Source organism: Schistocerca cancellata, chromosome 12, assembly GCF_023864275.1.
Source record: "Schistocerca cancellata isolate TAMUIC-IGC-003103 chromosome 12, iqSchCanc2.1, whole genome shotgun sequence".
Classification (NCBI taxonomy): domain Eukaryota; kingdom Metazoa; phylum Arthropoda; class Insecta; order Orthoptera; family Acrididae; genus Schistocerca; species Schistocerca cancellata.
Window position 1 is genome coordinate 76,305,997 of NC_064637.1, and position 12,260 is coordinate 76,318,256.

The window sequence follows — 12,260 nt, forward strand, 5'->3', positions numbered from 1 at the left end:
ATTACAAATGATTGAAGCGATTTCATAAATTCACTGTAGCTCCATTCATTGACATATGGTCACGACACACTACAGATACGTAGAAAAACTCATAAAGTTTTGTTCGGCTGAAGCCGCACTTCAGGTTTCTGCCGCCAGAGCGCTCGAGAGCGCAGTGAGACAAAATGGCGACAGGAGCCGAGAAAGCGTATGTCGTGCTTGAAATGCACTCACATCAGTCAGTCATAACAGTGCAAAGACACTTCAGGACGAAGTTCAACAAAGATCCACCAACTGCCAACTCCATTCGGCGATGGTATGCGCAGTTTAAAGCTTCTGGATGCCTCTGTAAGGGGAAATCAACGGGTCGGCCTGCAGTGAGCGAAGAAACGGTTGAACGCGTGCGGGCAAGTTTCACGCGTAGCCCGCGGAAGTCGACGAATAAAGCAAGCGGGGAGCTAAACGTACCACAGCCGACGGTTTGGAAAATCTTACGGAAAAGGCTAAAGCAGAATCCTTACCGTTTACAATTGCTACAAGCCCTGACACCCGATGACAAAGTCAAACGCTTTGAATTTTCGGCGCGGTGGCAACAGCTCATGGAAGAGGATGCATTCAGTGCGAAACTTGTTTTCAGTGATGAAGCAACATTTTTTCTTAATGGTGAAGTGAACAGACACAATGTGCGAATCTGGGAGGTAGAGAACCCTCACGCATTCGTGCAGCAAATTCGCAATTCACCAAAAGTTAACGTGTTTTGTGCAATCTCACAGTTTAAAGTTAACGGCCCCTTTGTCTTCTGCGAAAAAATCGTTACAGGACACGTGTATCCGGACATGCTGGAAAATTGGCTCATGCCACAACTGGAGACCGACAGCGCCGACTTCATCTTTCAACAGGATGGTGCTCCACCGCACTTCCATCATGATGTTCGGCATTTCTTAAACAGGAGATTGGAAAACCGATGGATCGGTCGTGGTGGAGATCACGATCAGCAATTCATGTCATGGCCTCCACGTTCTCCCGACTTAACCCCATGCGATTTCTTTCTGTGGGGTTATGTGAAAGATTCAGTGTTTAAACCTCCTCTACCAAGAAACGTGCCAGAACTGCGAGCTCGCATCAACGATGCTTTCGAACTCATTGATGGGGACACGCTGCGCCGAGTGTGGGAGGAACTTGATTATCGGCTCGATGTCTGCCGAATCACTAAAGGGGCACATATCGAACATTTGTGAATGCCTAAAAAAACTTTTTGAATTTTTGTATGTGTGTGCAAAGAATTGTGATAATATCTCAAATAATAGAGTTATTGTAGAGCTGTGAAATCGCTTCAATCATTTGTAATAACCCTGTATATTTGCAGCACAGCTGTAATTATTACCTTCCAGTTCGTGATTTGCAATTAATAAGCGTTTATCATTTTTTCACGCTTTTTATATAAATTTTATAAATAAGTACTATAACACATACAGAAGCCCCAAAACACTGATGTGGCTGTACAGGGATATCATAAAGTTTAAGTTACAGCCCAAAAAAAAAGTCAATCTGAGCCCATGAAACTTCGTTAGTCCTTCTCTGTGTACTCATCCTAGTGCGTGACACATTTTTACAAACTATGGATGACTTGGGCGGAGACCTTGTTTGTAAAAGTCTACATGCTGACCGTTCCAGGAAACTCTCTACCACGAAAAAAACACCTCGTTGTCATTCTGGAAGTGCCTGCACACAATCTGTTCTTCATCGGAGGCATGAGGAAGAAATCATTGTGTGTCATGTCACGAGATTATTCGAGATGGTGGGGGGGGGGGGGGGGGCGGATCAAAATCTGATAGTCTAGAGCAGCAGCATGTATAGCTGCACCTTGTGCATAGTCCTGGAGCGAAAACACCCCCTCATCTTCGGATGACACTTCCTTCTAGACAGCTTCCTGTAGTCTCATCAGGAGATTTTCGTATTAAGCTCCTGTGACGCTCTGTCTTCTACGAGCGTAATCTTTTAGCACGATACCACACTAGACCCCCCTCCCCCCCTTCCCCCCACCCCCCAAAAAATAGAGCGCTATTACCTTGGCCAATGATGGATGCGTAATCGCCTTATTCGGTGGTGACCGGCTGTGTGTTTTCACTTTTGGATTTGCTTATTTGTCTTATGGGTAGGGTGTGCGTTACCAAATAGTGACTACTAGCATAAATAGTGATAAAACCATGAACTTTCAATCTATGCGTTAAGTGTAAGTGTTATGCCCCCGAGATCAATTTACAAACGCAGTTTCACTTGTATGTTCAATGAGACACACACATACACACTCACTTAACATAGCGCGACTGACAATGGGTTTAGCATTGCTATCATTTGATTACTAAGCGGTGAGTACTGATACATCGGGATAGCGATACAAAATAGAACATGTGTTACCTTTCTGCATATAGCGCCTACCTGTGTGAATGAGGTTATATCGTCAGTTTTGTAACCATTGACTTTAAATACAGTGAGTAAATAATCCGTGATAATCAACATACAGTTCATGAATGTCATGTGCACGTAATCACAGTAATGTGCGATATCATTCCGTATGATATTTAACAAGCAGTAGTTGTCAGCCTGCCCTGTCTGCATCTGTAGCCTAGAGCATGCAGTTAGTAGCCACTTACTGCTAATGTTTCGTGACTGCAACTCAACATGTCGTTTGCGATCCAGAATATTTATGCAGTGAGATTCCGTGATGACGTTACAGACTTTTAGGGCTGATGGAAAAGAGTAAAGGTATCAATCTGACTTAAGGGTCCCTGTATCGGAAACGAACGAGTCGAAAGTTATAAGCGAGACTGGTTCTGATATCTCTGGAAGTGTAAATACATGTACCAGTTCTGTTGTTGTTACGGTTGTAGGGTAGGCAGCTTACAGAGATGGCAGTATGGACCAAACCAAGAAAAAACTCAAGTAAACGTGAGATCATAGGTGCATTCCTTAAGAGCTATGAGCACTTCATCTTCTCTACTGTGAAACACGTATCTTCTACTGTATGAGTGCTCATAGTACTAAAGGTATGCATTTTAGAGTCAATGTTTACTAGACAGTTTTCATTGTTTTGGTCCACACCATCACCTCTGAAAGTCGCCTACCCTACAGTCTTAACAACTACAGTACTGGTACACGTGTTCCACTGTCAGAGGTATATGATTCTCGCTTATAATTTTCGACTCGTTTGTTTCCGGAACTGGAATCCTTACCTCACGTTGTTATATTTATCCTCCTCCATCATCCCGGAAAATTTGTGTCATCATCACGGAATAACCCCGTTTATTGTCACCAAACACAAGCAATTGATTTACAAGCCCGAATGGGTCCTCTGACCAGCAGATATAAAATACAGTTCGACAATGTCTAATCAGAATAATACGTTTCCAGTATATGACTTTGAACGACAGCAATATCTCTTGCATAATTTACTAGAGGATGATAAACTTGAATCTATAGCACGGCGAAATGAAAAGATAATGAACGGCGCCATAATCAGCTTTCATTCAATCGAGTTTGAGCAGCCTAAGAGTTTCCATTTTACCATGCGGAGGGATAGTGCCGCATCCCTAATCACGGAGGAATCGCGTGCAAACAATGCCGACACAGCCTAACCACTTTATCTAAGATTTACACCGGCGTACGTTTCTGGATTGATTCACCATTTTAATACCCGCACCTCGTCATATGCACAGCTAACTCGGCTGCATGCAGACAAGTGCACAGATTTCCATACCCTCTGTCTTATCTGTTTTCTTATCAACTGACACGGATCCCTCACATCTCTTCTCCATCTTATCCGTCTCACCTAACAACTCAGAAGGAACACCCGTTCCCATCTGAGCAAAATCCTTTCTGTCCCACTCCATCGTTCAGCCACTGTCTCAAAGTCCTTCTCAGTAGCAAGAGCCCGACTTTGGAATAACCAACCGCATTATGTTAAGAGAACCGAGTAGCTTCTCCAACTTCCGAAGACAGTTAATACCATCTTTACTAAAACAACAATAAGGATTACCGTTGTCCTCGTACATCTTTCCAACCAAATCTTCCTATTTTCCCAGTTTTCGTAGCTAGTGCAATCTCCTTAATTTTTTTTCCCCCCGGAACTCGCTATACCAGAAAACGTCTACCTTGTATACCTATAAAATCTATTTTATACCTGCCACTGCTATTATTATTATTATTTCTTTCTTTTCTCAGATGTTATGTCTGGTCAGAAATGGAAATTGACGCGGACCTTGATCAAGCGTGACTTCCTTTTAACTGTACGGTATATGTTATATTGCATTTAGGAACTTTCGGGTAATTGAACATGTATCAATAATTACGGATTTCTGTAGTTGTATATATAAGTTTGGATGTAGCTGTATTGCATTGATGTACCGGTGGATATTGTGTGGTATGACTCCTGTAGTTGATAGTATAATTGGTATAATGTCAACTTTATCCCGATGCCACATGTCCTTGACTTCCTCAGCCAGTTGGATGTATTTTTCAATTTTTTCTCCTGTTTTCTTTTGTATATTTGTTGTATTGGGTACGGATATTTCGATTAGTTGTGTTAATTTCTTCTTTTTATTGGTGAGTATGATGTCAGGTTTGTTATGTGGTGTTGTTTTATCTGTTATAATGGTTCTGTTCCAGTATAATTTGTATTCACCATTCTCCAGTACATTTTGTGGTGCATACTTGTATGTGGGAACGTGTTGTTTTATAAGTTTATGTTGTAAGGCAAGCTGTTGATGTATTATTTTTGCTACATTGTCATGTCTTCTGGGGTATTCTGTATTTGCTAGTACTGTACACCCGCTTGTGATGTGATCTACTGTTTCTATATGTTGTTTGCAAAGTCTGCATTTATCTGTTGTGGTATTGGGATCTTTAATAATATGCTTGCTCTAATATCTGGTGTTCATTGTTTGATCCTGTATTGCAATCATGAATCCTTCCGTCTCACTGTATATATTGCCTTTTCTTAGCCATGTGTTGGATGCGTCTTGATCGATGTGTGGCTGTGTTAGATGATACGGGTGCTTGCCATGTAGTGTTTCCTTTTTTCAATTTACTTTCTTCGTATCTGTTGATGTTATGTGATCTAAAGGGTTGTAGAAGTGGTTATGAAATTGCAGTGGTGTAGCCGATGTATTTATATGAGTGATTGCTTTGTGTATTTTGCTAGTTTCTGCTCGTTCTAGAAAGAATTTTCTTAAATTGTCTACCTGTCCATAACGTAGGTTTTTTATGCCGATAAATCCCCTTTCTCCTTCCTTTCTGCTTAATGTGAATCTTTCAGTTGCTGAATGTATGTGATGTGTTCTATATTTGTGGCACTGTGATTGTGTAAGTGTATTGAGTGCTTCTAGGTCTGTGTTACTCCATTTCACTACTCCAATATTGGTATAGCATAAGTATTTATAGCTTTTGTCTTGTTTCTTGCTGTCAATTTTGTTTTCAGTATTTTTGTTAGTCTTTGTCTATATTTTTCTTTTAGTTCTTCTTTAATATTTGTATTATCTATTCCTATTTTTTGTCAGTATCCTAGATATTTATAGGCATCTGTTTTTTCCATTGCTTCTATGCAGTCGCTGTGGTTATCCAATATGTAATCTTACCTTAATTATTATTATTATTATTATTATTATTATTATTATTATTATCACTATTATAATTTATGGCAGCAGCTCCAGTAATAAAACTGCTACCAGTATCAACTTTATGAGCTCATCTTCAGTATAATTACTCACAATGCCACGTCAGACACTCATACCATTTTAATACTATTGATCATATTAAAACTTGTCTTTTACGAAACTATGACCTAAAAAGCGTACCGTATGTGTGAAACCCTGGTCCGATATAAGAAAATGTCGTACGGCCATAATCACACCAGGCTAAATAAATAAATGAAAACAACTAATTAATCTTAAATGGTTGTCGAGTAATGTTAGACAGGCGACAAGTGTGAAGAAGACCTTTTATTAATAATGCTGAAAAAAGAAAAATGTTACACTTTACAGCAAGTAATGTGCGAGCCACCATCCAGCTTCGCATACTGCGGAATCCAGCACACGGGAAACTGACCTCAATGCGGTGGCGGTGAGCAACAACGAACTGGCAACAAGAGGCGTGGCATTCTTAACCAGTCATTGTTTTATCAACAGTGCTCATACATCTATCTATCTATATCCGGATGCCGCTCCAGCTACTGCCAGGCCTGGGTGCTGACGAGTCCTCTCCATTTGGCTCGGTCCTCCCACCACTTTTCTTCCTCCACTTGCTGCCAGGTCACACCTCTCCTTTCCATAGATATTCTCACTCCCGTTTTCCACCTACCTTGCCCTCTAGGCAATTTTCCATCCATCTTTAGTTCTTTCATAATTTTGGGGAGTCTCTGCCCATGCGTCCTCTTAACACGCCCGTACCATCTTAATCTCTTTTCCAATTTCTTCTCTTATACCTTTTTGTTTAAGGTCCTTTCTTGTTTTCCCTTAGCTGCTCTGAGAAATTTCATTTTCCCTGCTTGAAGTATGCTTCAGTCCTTTTCTGTCATTGTCCATGTTTCTCCTCCTTATTCCAAATAAGGTGTTTTATTGTGTGGTAGAAATTGACTCCCTTCTGTAACCTCCTATTAATTTCTTTGGCTATTCTTCCATCACTAGATATTTCACTCCCTAAATAAGTGAATCTTTTTACCACTTCGAGGGGTTCTCCATTCACAGAAATATCTCCATTGATCCCTTTCAAATACCGTTACTTCACTCTTATCTTCATTTATTTTTAATCCATAGCTTTTCATTATTTCCTTCCATGCATCAAGTTGTAACTGTACCCCTACCTCTTTATCGCCCCATATTACCATATCATCTGCAAAAATCATCTTTTTGTCTTTTTCTTTTAATATATCTTTAAGTGCCCTATTCATTGCCTCCATCACAACATAGAAAAGGCATATGACTCAGTTAACAGGGAAAGACTCTGGGAAGATTGATATAGAAGATGAATATATTAATACAATGAAGACAACGTACAGAGGACACAATTGTAGAATTAGATCACCATTGGGGAACTCTGAATACTTAGAAATAAGACAAGGACTTAAACAAGGAAGTATTCTATCTCCTGTAATTTTTAATGTTGTGATGGAGTCGCCATAGATATCCCTTTCTAATACAGGTACTTGTTTCTTTACATTCATTCAAGACTGATCTGATAATAACTGCACCTGGCTAGAACTACTGCAGTTAATACTAATATTTTTAAAGGCGTAGCGCTTGTAATTTTACCGGTGCAAAAAATATGTTTTTAATTCAGTGATTAATGGTTTATTCAAATAGCCGATTTCTATGAATGTATGCCTGTTGATTTCCAGTAGCTTCGCGTGGTGTGCCCTTCTTAAATCGCTGCAAACATTTGTTCCTCAGAAATTACATTCTCATTTCAACTGTTCTGTTAGCGCCCTAACATTTCTGATACAGTCTGCTGGATAAAGAGCCACAGTCATGATCATTATGAAATTAATGTAGTTCACCATACATTTACTAAATGCGGATTGAACACGAACTGGATACACCTGTAGTAATCATCATGCTTGTACATGCGTCCGTACAGAAAGTAACATGAATAACAGAAAATTTGAGGGTAATAGCAACAAAAAGACTTGGCCATGTTCTAAACCGACGTGATAAGTCTGTATTTCCCACTTTAGCACGTGGCAACGGATTAGAGGACGACTTTAAATTTTTCTACAGAATACGCCGAACTACTGTGCCGGCTGCTAATGGCTTTGGCACTCGTGCCTAGACAAGGGACATGAGCTGCTGAGACAGGCAGTGGCTGGAGGTAAACACTTCCCCCTTATAGCGGTCTAGTGTCGCCCCGGTGTAAACAGTGCAGGCTGCAGGAAGTGCTCTAACCTAATACGAGCACTAGTTGAGAGTTCAGAGCAGGAAACAGCCGGGGTCCTCGGTGGTCTAGTGGAAGCCGGCAAGTTAGCTCAGCATGTTCGGTCAGTGGGTTAGCTGCCCTCTGTAATAAAAAAAACCTGACTTAATCGATCACCAACGAACTTAAACGGATGTCTTACGACGTCCGCCCCGAGAAGATTCAACGAACAAAAGCGAACAAAATGAGATTAAAAGAGAAAAGTGGTAAGGGGTCGGGAACGTTCCAGCGCCTCGGCTGGGGCTATTGGAAAAATGCTGTCGTATGTTAAATGTATAGGATTACAACAATGAAATAATAAGTTTAAAAAATGTAAATCGGTTAACATGATGATTCTTAGTATACTGAATGCTAGGTACTAAACTAAAAATAGTGGATTAACCACCATTTTACAAACAAAGAATTGCTAACAACTTTTTCATGTATTGTACTTCACATATTCTCAGAAACGAAGTCAGAATACTTGTCTTTATTGAGCTAAATAATAATATGATAAATATACTTTATCACCCATTTTTTTCTTTTTACATTTAACACTGAATATTAAAAATATTAATTACTCTGCGATTTTAGGAACAGGCTTCTATATTTCGTATGCTATTTTACTTAACAAGGAAATGACAATCTCTTTGGCTCTTCTTCTTTTGAAAGAAACTCGTTAATCCGAAAAAATATTTCATAACCTTCTCTACAATTAAGACTGGCTTAATGAAACAGTCTTCGAAAGTCTTAGCGAAAGATGGAAAATCTTAAAATACCTCAAAACGTTCAGCAGTAAGTAACAACTGAAATTTAAAAATAAGAAGTATGTGTGTTAGAGATCCGTTACTGTTATACTACTGATACTGCATTGCCAGAAACATTTTTGCAATTTTATATTTAACATTCTGAAACTCATAATATGGTGCAATTATCTCAATAACCTTTATGGTAAAAATAGCTGCTTCCCCTACTGTTATACAGAGAGAAGGGGCAGGAGGACTGTTGCTTTGGATCTTTCATTTACTATCAAATTCAACCATTTTAAGTCCTTAAAAGAATGGGAAAAGTTGACTCCAGTTGTCACTGGAGATGATGTTCAAATTACACATGTCAAATTATTAATAGAATTCTTTTGTAACATGTGAAGTACACAAAAATATAATAGTTAACAATCATAGCAGTAGTGATGCAGTCAGTTTTGCAGTACTATTGCAAAGAAAGAAATAAACAACAACTACAAAATTGAATCGCTCAGCCATTTTGCTGTTCATCACCCCACTACTAGATGTCTCTACTAGTCACTCCGCAGAGTTTTCCTGACAGAGGTCTCCAGCTGTTCGGGTGAGGACGCCCCCTGGTCAGAGCCAGTTGGCATCACCGCTAAACCCCTTAGTCGAAACGAAAAACACAGTAACACGAGTACCAAGGAAGACAGGTGCAAGTATTACCGAACTATCAGTTTAGTACGTCTTGTTCGAAACATCTGACTTATTATTTGCAGAGGAAAGGAATGGCTGGTGCGAGCCAGGTGGAAGGTCAATCTGGAGGGATCATACAGGCGTTACAGAAGAAAGACAAATCCACATTTCATTAGAGTTGCAAAAGACAGTAATTAACCTGTACAACTTGTACAGGTGTTTGACAGTTCACGATACATACATCTAGGGGTTGTAGAGGGGACGTAATAGATCAAGTTTTACGTAGGAACCCATGTCCAGAAGTGTCATCCAATGAAGCTATATATATATATATATATATATATATATATATATATATATATATATATATATATATATCGACAGAGAGAGCGTGCGTGATTACGTGATGAAGTTACACACTTTCAGGGATGATTGCGATGGATAAATGTATCAGTTTGAGGTAAGGGTCCCTCGTTCCGAAACAGGAAAAAGTCAGAAGCGAAAATGATTATGGTACCTCCGACAGTGCAATACATATGCCGGTACCGTTGTTGCTAAGACTATATGGTAGGCAACTTTCGCATATGGTAGTATGGATGAGAACAAGGAAAAAATGCCCAATAAACATGAGCTCTAAAATTCATATGTAAGGTTGGTTCAAATGGCTCTGAGCACTATGGGACAACAACTGTGGTCATCAGTCCCCTAGAACTTAGAACTAATTAAACCTAACTAACCTAAGGACATCACACACATCCATGCCCGAGGCAGGATTCGAACCTGTAACCGCAGCAGTCGCGCGGTTCCGGACTGAGCGCCTAGAACCGCGAGACCACCGCGGCCGGCATATGTAAGGAACTATGAGCCCTTGCTCATCTTCACTGGTTAGAAAAACATCCCCCCCTATTGACCAAGTGCCCATAGCTCCTTACGTATGCATTTTAGAGCCCAACCACCTCTGAAAATTGCCCACCCTACAGTCTTAGCAGCAACAACTGTGGTGCATGTAACCCACTGACAGAGGTATCTGAGAAGTCTTCGCTTCTAACTTTCGACTACTTTGTTTCCATTACAGGGACCCTCACCTCAAGTTGAGGCATTCACTTTTCTCCATGATCGTAGAAAGTTTGTATCATCACCACGGAACCACCCTGTCTATACGTACATTTACAGGTGCCGGCGCCTATAGCTTCAACGCTCTGTAGCGTCATTGGATGACGTTTTAGGACATGGTTTCCTATTCCAAATTTTATGTACTCACTCGCCCCTCCAAGTCCTATAAGTCTGTAACGAGAATTTTCGAACACCCTGTAAAATTAACGAATGACACTTACCGTGAAGCCCACTTACAATTTCACAATTATAACACCTTGTATCCCCTAATTTGATAACAAACATTCGTGCAATAACTTTCTACGGACATGGGTAGAGAAATGAAAAAAAAATAATAAAACCAAATAAAAAGCAAAAACAGGGTTTCGAAGGCGAGATACAAAACGAAGTCCACGACGATATATATATATATATATATATATATATATATATATATATATATATATATATATAAGCTGTATATGAGAAAAGTGAACACACTGATTTCAAAACCTTTCTCGTCATGTAAAGCGGCCTTTAGGAATCGTATTCGACTGCTTAGCAAAACTGACAGTTGGTTGACCCTAGGTGTAGTGAAATAAAGCTTTAAGCTTCACGAAAAGGAATCTAATTAATTGCCAAAAGAAACTAATTGTGAGCTCAGTGTAGTGTAACTGAAACTCAGTACCGAAGTACATTACGAACGCTGTGCGACGTGAAATGCAATGTTTGACTTGAAATATACACAAAAGTAAATTACTGGTCTACTCGGAAGAAAATAACTGTTTGAAATTAGCAAAACTGTTCACTGAAAATTAATCTGCTTGCTAGCACAACATCTCTCAATACTGACTACACATTGTTTGCTCAAGATCGCAGGGCGAGGTCTGCCCTGGAATAAAAGTGGCTTTCCTCTTGCTAAGCATGCTGTGTTTGTGTCTGGTGTACTGTAGTTCTCGAAACCAAATACAAATCAGCAGATCCACCAGCTAAAGGAAAACAAAACCACTTACTGCTAATTTGCTTCTTTTTGCTTGTCAGAAAGAACCTGTTGCTGCCTATGGCGTAAGGTACAACACACACACTCGACAAAATAGTCAAAACTTTAATATAAATCGTGGAGGCGGGTTCCGCTTTAAAGAAATAGTCCTTGAAAAATTAATCTGTGATTATTGATAACAAGGACTGTACAACATAAGAAGACTCTAACTGCGAAAATGTCTAATTACACGCATCTCAATCAACTTCGCAATTTGTGAGATAATGAAAACAAAGAGATGAAATTAACACTAATTATAAAAGTTATTAATTACCTGAGAGACGTAGCTGAATTGAATAAATAGTCCAGACAAACACACATTTCGTGAAACTTCCTGCAGGTTAAAACTGTGTGCCGGACGGAGACTCGAACTCGGGACCTTTGCCTTTCGCGGGCAAGTGCTCTACCAACTGAGCTACCTAAGCACGACTCACGTCCCGTCCTCAAAGCTTCACTTCTGCCAGTATCTCGTCTCCTACCTTCCAAACTTTACCCACGAAAGGCAAAGGTCCCGAGTTCGAGTCTCGGACCTGCACACAGTTTTAATCTGCCAGGAAGTTTCATATCAGCGCAATCTCCGCTGCAGAGTGAAAATCTCATTCTGGACACATTTCGTGCTTGCGCATGCTTTCATTACCTTTAAAATTGCTTTAAAATCTTCTCCATCTACATAAAGAGGAAGAAAGTATTATGAGTTTATGGAAACAAAGGAGTCGAAAGTTATAAGCGAAGACTTTTCAGATACCTCTGTCAGTGGGTTACATGCACCACTACTGTTGTTGATAAGA